The sequence below is a fragment of the Coenobita brevimanus genome, chromosome 3 (assembly GCF_032717465.1).
Source record: "Coenobita brevimanus isolate Jiangsu-jjx chromosome 3, ASM3271746v2, whole genome shotgun sequence".
NCBI classification, from domain to species: Eukaryota; Metazoa; Arthropoda; class Malacostraca; order Decapoda; family Coenobitidae; genus Coenobita; species Coenobita brevimanus.
The window spans coordinates 14,656,794-14,668,221 of NC_136956.1; the positions used below are offsets into that span (position 1 = coordinate 14,656,794).

Sequence of the window (11,428 nt, forward strand, 5' to 3'; positions counted from 1 at the left end):
CTATCACTATCTATCTATCTATCGATCTATCTGTCTATCTATCTATATCTATATTTTTTTATGCGAGGAAGAAAGAACCAAAGGCCAGAAGCCAGCAATTATTGTTCCTTCAAAGAGAAAAACAAAATACAAGAGAGAGCCAAAATCAAGATCCGATCATTTCAAGATGTCTGGACACACTGCGTTTGAAAGACTGGAGATCACAGGAAGCAGGGAATACACACAAAGGGAGACAGTTCCAGAGTTGACCCGTTGCATTAATGAAGGACTGGGAGTAACAGTCAACTCTTGCATAGAGAGTTGGACAAAAAAGGGATGAGAGTTTGCTGCTAGAGATGGAGGGATGCATGTAGATAATGCAGAGGAGCAGTGACCATTAAAGTAGACATAGAAAAGAGATAAAGATGCAACAGTGCGACGAACAGACAGAGGCTGAAGGACGTCAGTAAGAGGAGGAGAGTCAATGAGATGAAAAGCCTTTGACTCCACCTTGTTGTGAAGGGGTGTATGTTGGGAGCCTACCCATACATGAGAGTTGTACTCTATGCAGGGGCAAATAAAACCCATGTATAAAGTCAACAACTGTGCACGGGTAAAGATGGCATGGAGTCGGCTTAGTACACCCAAACTCTTGGAAGCAGATTTTACATGAGATGTATTATGATCCTTCCAAGATAAGTCCCGAGAGAATGGAACCCCATTTATGTTTAAAGATGACAGAGGATTGAGCTGGATGTTATTAAACATTTGTTTGTATTCCTGTGGAAGGATCTGTTGGGTTGTAGGTGTAAGAACTGAGTCTTTGATGCATTAAAAACAACAAGATCACTTTTACCCGAGTCAGTGTGTCATAGCCTCATCCCTTGTTTGTTGAACTAACTGCTGAGATGGACGTTCCGGGAACCGGATGGAAAGGTGAAGGGTGGAATCATCAGTGTATGAGTGGATAGGGTTAGATGTACAGCTTAGAAGGTCATTGATGAATAAAAGGAAGAAAGCTGGTGATAGGACAGAGCCCTGAGAAACACCACTGTTGATAGATCTAGGAGAAGAACGATGGCCGTCTACAACAGCAGCTATAGAACGACCGGAGAGGAAGCTGTAGATGAAGGCTCAGATGGAAGGACAGAAACGGGAATAGGGCAGTTTGGAAATGAAAGATTTATGCCAGACTCGATCGAAAGCCTTTGAGATGTCAAGTGCAATGGCAAAGCTTTCGCCAAAGTCCCGAAAGGAGGGTGACCAGGAGTCTGAATGGTAGGTGAGAAGATCGCCGGTGGAGCGTCCCTGACGGACCCCATACTGACGATCAGAAAGAAGGTTATGATAAGAAAGGTGCTTTAAAATTTTTCTATTAAGAACTGACTCGAAAACTTTTGATATACAGGATGTTAAAGCAACTGGACGATAGTTAGAGGGTTGGGAATAGTCATCCTTCTTTGGGACTGGCTGAATGAAAGCAAACCTCCAGCATGAAAGAATAGTACAAGTTGACAGACAAAGGTGAAAGAGTTTGCCTAGGCAGGGTGTAAGCACAGAAGCACAGTTCTTGAGAACAACAGGAGGGACTCCATCAGGCCCATATGCCTCTTTAGTACTGAGGCCTGTGATGGCAGAAGATGTATCAGCTGAAGAATTTTTAATGTCTGCCATGAGGAAGTCAGAGGGGGGAAGTGATGGAGGAACAGCACTGGAATTGTCTAAGGTGGAATTGGAGGAGAAAGTCTGAGCGAAGAGATCTGCTTTATCAGGAGAAGAAATAGCTACAGAGCCAACAGAGTAGAAAAGAGAAGGGAAGGATGATGAGGTAAAGTTGTTAGAAAGGTTTTCGGCAGGGTGCCAGAAGGAGCGGGAAGAATTCGAGTCGGAGAGTTGAGAGCATTTAGTATGGATGAAATTATTTATAGCAGAGCGAAGAACAGACTAAGCACGATTCTGGGCAGAAACGTATAAAAGATGTGATTCAGGGGTGGGATGGCTCTGGTACCTTTTATAGGACCTCTCTTTGTTGCGGACAGCATTAGAACAAGCGTCATTAAACCAAGGCTTTCTTGCATTAGTCAGAGTATATGAGAAAGGAATGTATGCTTCCATGCCCAAGAGAATAACCTCCGTAATGTGCAAGGCACACCCAGATGGCTCCCGGCCATGGAAGCAATAATCATTCCAGGGAAAATCAAAGAAGTACTGCCTGAGGGCCTCCCAATCTGCAGCTCCAAAGTGGCACAGGCGACGTTTCGTTGGAGGGTCCACAGGTCCTACTGGAGCGATAGGACAGGGTAAGGTGATAAGGTTGTGATCGGAGGAGCCCAACAGAGAGAAGAGATTAACAGTGTAAGCAGAAGGATTACTTTTAAGAAAAATGTCAAGTATGTTGGAGCTCTCTCCAAGGCGGTCAGGGACACGGGTAGGGTGATGTACAAGCTGCTCTAGGTCATTAAGGATAGAAAAGGGGTAGACTTGTTCACCAGGTGGATCAGTGTAAGGAGATAAGAGCCAAAGGTGGTGGTGAACATTGATATCTCCTAGCATGGAGATTTCAGAGAAAGAAGAAATGGATAGAATGTGTTCCATCATAGAAATAAGATAGTCAAAGAACTTTTGATAGTCCGTAGAATTAGGAGATAAGTAAACAGCGCAGATATATTTAGTCAGAGAATGATATGAAATCCTGAGCCAGAGTGTAGAGAATTCAGAAGAAATGAGTTCAGGAACACGAGAGCAAGATAAGTCATTGCGTATATATACACAACAGCCACACACACACACACACACACACAAACATATATATATATATATATATATATATATATATATATATATATATATATATATATATATATATATATATATATATATATATATATGTATGTATGTATGTATGTATATAGTGCATGGGACTACTTGAGGTGAAATTCACATGATAATCTATGATAAAGCTCCATTTGTAACAAGAACTTATTTTTTGCTGAATAAAGAATTATGGGAACATTTTCTGTTCCTTCTTTGCCTTTCGTTGGTATGAGGGAAATAATAATAATAATAATAATAATAATAACAATAATAATAATAATAATAATAATAATAATAGTAATAATAATAATAGTAATAATAATAATGATACTAATAAGAGTAATATGGTTAGGCTACCAATTCATATTGTGTAGCCAGAATAAAGAGGATTCACCAGAACCTTTTGTGATAGATATGAAGTTTTGGCATTAACAAGTCAGTGGCCTTTAACCCACTACGTGCCGGCTATTTTCAGTCCTATTGGTCACCCCCGTGCCGGCCATTTTTCGACCCTTTTTGGGGGGCTAAAATGATAGATTTTGATGTGGAAACAACGAATTTCGCCATTAAAATGCTCACTGAGGCTTGGAAATGAGTTTTATTGAGTCCTGCATACTCGTGTACCAGTTTAGCCGCACTCTCACCTTACCACGTATGTGTGAGAAAGCCATTTTCTATGTAAGGTATACTTAGGTATTTATGCTGGGAAGGTATAGCAATGTTAAGAACACTTTTCTGATTACTTTTTATTGCAGCATCTATCACAATTTGCATGTCTTTCTCACTGTGAATACATTATTTTACATTTACTTGAAGATAGGTAAAATCTGACTTCATTACATACAGTCCTGGCACTTACAAGAAGGTATTTACAACTTGACTTCGCTATATAGTCCTTACACTTATAAGAAAATATTTACAACTTACACTTACATGAAAACATTTACAAAATGCCATCACTATGTACAGCACTGGGTGAGGTACGCAGGCAGAGTGAGGCAGACCGAGCGTGAGCGGGGGAGCAAGTGAGTGTATGGCCTTGACAGCCTGGGGGATGGTAGAGGAACAGTTACCTTACATGCCTGCCAATTTTTACCTGTGAATCTTGAAAAATGCAGTCACAGTGAAGTTCTTTATTTTAAACCGTTTTAAAACGGCACTGGCACTGGCCGCAGAATAAGGTCAGACCATTTTAAAATGGCACTGGCACGCGGTGGGTGAGGAGTGGTTCAAGGTTATTCATACTTGGAACATGTACTGAGTTTAACCTAAGGTAGCTTGTGTAATATCAACAAGTTCTTAAGACAAAGGTGTGGAAGAGTGCATGGGTACATTAAACATCTGTCTCAATAGCTGGCTAACTGTATGCTTAACCATAACCATATTCCTTTCAGATTATAAGAGGGACTATAGCTATGTCTCTAAAATGTGCAAAAAAGAAAATGCTGAACAAACTTTAATTTGGTACTCTCCACTAGGCTAAATGGCAAGATATTAAGCCTAATTTCTAAGCAAGCTTTTTTATCATAAAATTTACAAACAAACTGCTGCACCTCAATTAGCTTCTGAGAAACCTCAACATCAAACATGCAGTTTTTGCAATAAAAATGAGTATATGATCTTCAAATAATAACCCAAGATCATTTACTTTTGGCACAAATACTTGGGTTACCTTTGAGCACCTTCATGTATAATATCATCAAGATCTAAGAAAAAAAAAAGTGCAAAGAAAAATAACTAAAATACCGGTATTTACTTATTGTGTACCACAATAAGGACGCTACACTATAACTATTTATGGTATATAAGGTATGAAATTTTGGCATCATAAACAAGTCTGTTACCTGTATGAGTATTTTAAGGTCAATCATATTTTGAACATGCACTCAGATTAATCTAAGGTTGCTTCTTGTGTAATATCAACAAGATATGAAGAGGAAGGTGTGAAAGAAATAAATGATGCATGGGTACATTTTACATTTGTCTAAATAACTGTCCAACTGTATGGTTAACTGTAACCACATTCCTTCTATATAAAAAGAGGGACCACAGATATATTTCTGTTAAGTTACAGCTTATAGCTTTTGTAGTTTTCTCTAAAACCATGTTGCAAAGAAAACATTATCAGATTTGAATTCAGTACTTTCCACAAGGCCAAATGGCAAAATATTCAGCCAAAATTCTCATCAAACTTTCTCATCTAGGTTTTTCAACCAAACAGCTGTACCTCAGTTAGAGGGTGATATATTTCAACTACAAATATGCTGCTTTCGAACCATATATATGACCTTCAAATATAGGTCAAAGTCAGTTAGATTTGGCACAAGTACTTGGGTTACTATACGGTATCTTCATGTATAGTATCATCAAGATCTAACAAAAAAAGTGCACAGAAAAATAACAGTAATAACCTGTTACTTATTCTCATTGTATACCTACAGTAACGAAGCTTCTCCTTCACTGGTAATTTTGTTTTCCTATCGATCACTGGGGCCGAAGCCCCTGGTCATTAAGGCAAATATATTATATATATGTACATACCTAGGCAGATATATATATATATATATATATATATATATATATATATATATATATATATATATATACACGTTCATACATACATACACACGTACATATATACATAAATATAATGATTTTTTACTGTATTTTTTTTTGTAATTTTATTTGTATTTTTATTTTTCTCCATTTTTTTAACCTTACATTAGCTAAACGTACAGTAATGAGAAGAATAAAAATACCTTGACCAAGAGAACACCGTCGACTGCAAATATGTAATGCCTCTCTGCATTACGTGCCTGCACTCATCACCTGGTGACCGTCAGTCGAGGCACAACCTAACATAGGGGACATCAATATATGAAAGAGAACCAGACGAGTCAGGAACATTTCCATATACATCAGCTGTCGGCCCTAATTAGAATAACTTAAGCAAGATGTTATAATATATTTACATAATATGTACAAAAAGTGAAGGACCTCGCTCAACAGACCACCATCAACTGCAAGTGCCCAATACCTTTCTATAATGCACACTTGCACTCATCAGCTGGTGACTGTCAGTCGAGGAACGGAGTTTAATGTAGGGGACATCTATATTAGAAATAGATCATTGGGAGGAGGACCTATTTCAAATATGTCAACTGTCAACCCTAATTAACAGTACAATATATACACATATACAGTTGATGAAAACCATAACCATACAGTAAAAAAGTCACATTACTCTGATCAGTCCAGTCTCTCTCAAGAAAGCCATCAATTTATCAGTCATAACAATATCCCATCACCCAGGATGGTGGAAAGGGTGAAGGGGACGTTTGCTGCGCCGCAGTAATTTATAAGTGAAGCACGTTCATGAATAAATCACTGACAGCACAGGATGATATGACTGATAGATAACACCGCATCACAGATGTCACAGTGCGGTGGGAATTGTCTTTCCATGTAAGGTTTCATGTGCATAAGCATGGTTGCATTAAGCCGTAAGCGAACCAACACTTTTTCTTCAAGGTGAATGTTATGGTTGGCAGTGTCTAAGTTGCCCAGGTATAGCTTACACGTTCGAATATTTAGTCTGGTCCACTGACTGTGTCACAAGATTTATTGATTTCTTTCTGAGAGAGAGACCCGAACGTAGATCACAAGGAACGCCCCAAGTCTCCTCGAGCTCTACAGCCGACTTTACAAGTAAGTCAGCCTGCTCATTGCCGTAGATACGACAATGACCAGGCACCCAGATTAGCGTGAATGACTTGTTGCATGAATGCAACTTATTAACAATGCGGCCCTGGATCTCGTAAGAGTCTGTAGTACAAGATGCAGTTGCCCAGAGGGCTGATTTTGAATCTCAAAATATGACAAATGAGTCGTGCCTAGAATTGAGAGCATAGTCTATGGCTTTGTCAACAGCAAAAAGTTCGGTGGTAAACACAGATGTATGAGTCGGCAACCAATACCTGAGGGCACATTCAGTTGACCACACACTTGCACCCACACATTCACTGGACTTGGAGCCGTCGGTGTACAAGTAGTGGGACCCCAAGTGACGAATGATATTATGAAACAATTGGTGGACTTCCGCCTCCGGCGCCTTGGTCTTAGGTACTGGGAGCCAGATTACATCAACAATAAAGCCAGGTGGCTCCCAAGGCGCTATATATTTAATCATCAACTTGTCACAGTCACTAAGGTCCACACCAAGCTCATGAGTCAGTAAGTGGAGACGAAAGGCAAGTGGCCGATGCACCCCCCCCATAAGATGGTGGTATTGACACAGAAGGATACAGGCCACATTGCCGATATTACTTTTCCTATCTGTTCTTAGTCCATAGGACAAAGTCAGGTGGTCACGGTGAATACAGAGGGGAGGCACATTCGCCTCCACTTCCATACGAGCTACACGGGTACACCAGACAGCTCCAAGACACATTCGCAAACATTTGTTCTGCAACACATCCAATCCTTTCAGCATGGCATCGGATGCCGAGCCATACACCTGTGGCCATAGTCTAGCTTCGAACAAATAAGGGACTTATACACCAATAATAATGATTTTCTGTCAGCAGCCCAAATAGTACCCACTAGGTACTTGAGGACATTTACTGGTGTATCACAATGAGCAAGCAAATCATTAACATGAATTTTGAAGTTCAAATGACAGTCAAAATGTATTCCCAAAAACTTTACAGAATTTTGAAAAGGTACTGCCTGATTATCCAAAGGTAAGCACAAATTAGGTACATTATGATTAGTGAAGACTACAGTGGCACACTTAAGGACGGAAGACTTAAACACCCACTGCAAGGCCCATTGGTGGACGGAATCAAGGGCTGCTTGAATCCACCCAGCCGAAAAATTTCATTATGGGAAGGGTGCCATATAGCACAATCGTCAGTGTAGAGCGAGTATTTAAGATTCCTCGGGATGGGAGCTGATGACAGAGTATCATTGATCTTAATACCAAATAAAGTGGGACTAAGCACACTTCCCTGTGGCACCCCGTTTTCCTGGATAAATATATCCGATGCTACATTACGGGGCAATTTGACAGAAAAAGTCCTGTCCCTTAAGAAATTTGAAATAAAAATAGGCAAATTTCCTCTTTAACCCGCCCTGTCCCGTCGACGTATGGGTACGTTGCAACGATTTGCATTTGCCAGTCCCGGCGACGTACCGGTATGTCGTGCAATTGCAATGTGCATAATTTCGACAATTTTCAAAATTCGCGCTTGATTTGTGGTACGTACCCTCGCATGACCTTTCCCTACCAGGTTGGGACACTCAGCGACCCCGCATGACCCGCGCTAGCCCACCACTCGTCCACTCACCTGGTAGCAACGGTCCTGCTCAGACATGGCTAAGAGAGGTCTCTCAGACAGCGAAATTCAAGTCGCCCTGGACACCTTTACCGGCGACAGTGATTCCCCATTGGACGACGAGGATATGGACAAGGATTATGTGCAGCCAGAGGAGGAAGAAACCACCAGCAGTGACGAGGAAGTTCCGTCTCCCAGGAAGCGGCAGTACGTGACTTACCATGCTGCTAGAGAGGGGCAGCAGGCAAAGAAGGCACGTGCAATATCCTATCCCTATCCCCAACGTGATTTGGAACCAGAATTCGAGGACGAGGACGAGGACAAGGACGGAGCCGTGGGACGTGCTGCCGCGTGGTATGGACGTGAGGTGATAACTCATCGTGGCCCAGAGCGCACACCACGTCGTATGAGCAGGTATGGGCCTAGGATTTTGTTTGGGGAGTTAGGAAGTCAAGTGGAGGGAGTGGGGAGTGAAAGGGAAAGTCCAGGGAGGATTAGGGAAAGTGAGAGTGACGTGAGTGAGTCATTGCTCTCCCTACGTAGTGTGAGGTGGCGTAGTGGATCACGTGGGCCAGTGCGGGTGCGTTCCTCATCACGTGGGGTTGTGAGGGAGGGGGAAGGTGGGGAGGAACCACTCCAAAGCACGTCTTATGCTCCCCAATATCCCCTAACACGTGGTCGAGCTAGGGTGCGTGAGAGAGCACGTGGTGTTGTCATGGAGGGGGAAGGTGGGGAGGAACCACTCCCCAGCACGTCTTCTGCTCCCCAATATTCCCCTATTTCATCCCCCCAGCCCCCTAATGTTCCTCAAGGCCGTAAGGGTAAGGGAAAGGGAAAGGGTAAAGGCAGAGGGAAGAGGAGTTACAGTGGGGAAGCCCTCTGCACTTCTTCTCCCCCACCTTCCCAACCAGGATCTCCTTCCCACCCAGACGAAGGTGGTGATGGGGATGATGGGGACGAGGGATTTGTGTCGTGGAATTGGGAGGATGGGAGTGATTTTTCTCCCCTCATTCACCCCTTCACTGAGCAGGGGCGATCTGGCTGCATTGCTCCAGGAATTCACCGTAATTCCACCAGGTTGGATTTTTTTTACCTGTTTTTCAGTAAGGCATTTGTTGATCAGATTGTATACCAAACCAACCTGTTTGCAAGCGCCCAGCGCCTAGAGAGTGAAAGATTGGGAACAAGGAGTAGGCATTCTATCATCTATGATTACCCTGTCTCCCTTCCAGAAATGTTCTTATTTTTTGCCCTGGTCCTTTTGATGGGTATTATACGAAAGAATAGAATTCCTGCTTACTGGACTAGGGACCCTGTTATGTTTACCCCAATATTTGGTCAAGTGATGAGCCGTAATCGGTTTCAACAAATTCTAAGTCGCCTCCATTTCTATGATGCTCATGACCCTGCAAATGCAAACAACACTGATAAAATGAGGTGAATTAGGTTGGTCTTTGATCACCTCAGGCAAACCTTTCGTTCCTCATTCTATCCCTATAGAGACCTCGTCATAGATGAGAGTCTCGTGTTGTGGAGAGGCAATATTTCATTCAGACAGTATATACCCAGCAAGACATAGTGCAAGACATAGTCTTGTACACCGGTGCACAGACAGACATAATAGAAGATCGAAGTATTGGACTGTCGGGAGCAGTGGTAAAGACGATGATAGAAGACTACCTTCATCGTGGTCACGTTCTCTACCTGGACAATTGGTACACTAGCCCTCTTCTCGCTCGTTATCTTCACACGCACGAAACGGGAGTCTGTGGAACTGTAAAGGTGAACTGGCGTCACATGGCCAAGGTAGGGCGGAAACTTGCGAGGAATGAGGTTGTCTTCTTCAAAGCCAACAACATCCTTGCAACTATGTGGAACCACAACAGAGAAGTAAGCCTCTTGTCCACGGTTCACCGCCCCTTGATGCACCGTACTGATTCTGTAGATTACCGTAGCGAGAACAGGCATCATGTTTGGAAACCTGAGTGTGTCATGGATTACAATATAAACATGCGCCTCGTGGACCAGTCAGACTCCATGATATCGACGGTAGAGTGTGCCAGGACCACGATGAAGTGGTATAAGAAACTGTTCTTTCACTTGCTAGATATCACTGCTCTGAATTGCCACCACCTTCACGCCATGACAACAGGAGTTCAGGAAACATTTGAAGGGTTTGTGAGGGAGCTCACAAGAGAAATCTTTGTAAGGTATGCTGTTGAAAGGCCCCAACATCGCACCCGCACTGCCCCTATTGCACAAACTCCCCTGGGAATATGCGGCCGCCATTTCCCCACTCCTATCTCTCCCCAGCCAAACAGACCTAGGCCCCAACGCAGGTGTCACGTGTGCAGTAATTCCCAGGTGAGACTCACGACACAGAGGAAGGACACCCGCTATGAGTGCGTGCAGTGTGACGTGGGTCTCTGTATTCACCCATGTTTCAGTGAATATCACACGTTGATGCAATTCTGATATGGTGTGAATGCGAAAGGACGCAGAAATTATGAGGTAAATGCGACAGACAGACGCTCAGTGAAATTATCAGTCATGTTGATCTCCAAATATTAGTATAAAGTGCATACGGGTAGAACATAAGTGCAAAAATTGTAGTATATAAATATGCCCTAAGTGGAAACTTACATAGCGAGGGTTTTATGATGCAATATTCTGTCGCTCAGTGCAATAAATACGGCCCGTAATTATATAATTATTATTATTGGAAATTCTTACGGGTATAATATAAGTTCAAATTATTGTAAGTGCTGAAATATATTCTAAGTCAAATATTAATAGCATGTGTATAGAGATGCGATTTCCTGACGCTCAGTTGAATGAATAAGGCAAGTCATTCATTCATTCATTGCCAGACGCCATGTATCCCAGACGGGGTGGCCAAGGGCCTAGAGTTAATTGTTTTACAGGGAGGGGCACTAATCCTCCACCAACCCCACTTGACATGTAGGGATGCCAACAGCATCTGGTGTTCCCAGGCGGTCACCCATCCAAGTACTAACCAGACCCAACGTTGCTTAACTTCGCTGATCGGACGGGAAGCGGTGTACTCAACGTGGTATGGCCGTTGGCAAGTATTAGTGAAAATAAAAGTCAGCAAGTGGTAAAGTGTGTAATATATGTGAAGAATTAGTAAATAAGTGTGTGAGTATTATGTTGGTCGAAACATTCATTGCGAGGGTATTTTCATGCGATATTCTCATGCTCACTTGAATAAATAATGCCAGTAAGTATGTACAGTGCATTATAGAGGTGTAAACGTGTGTAATGTAAGTGGGAAATTA

The 11,428-nt window shown here is 42.3% G+C and overlaps 1 non-coding gene across 1 annotated transcript; it reads right to left on the reverse strand.

Annotated features, from left to right (window-relative positions):
* Positions 1-11,097: 11,097 nt before the first annotated feature.
* Positions 11,098-11,216, reverse strand: LOC145394396 (5S ribosomal RNA). Its single transcript, XR_013896410.1, has one exon. It is a non-coding gene; the product is annotated as a 5S ribosomal RNA (ribosomal RNA).
* Positions 11,217-11,428: the final 212 nt, after the last annotated feature.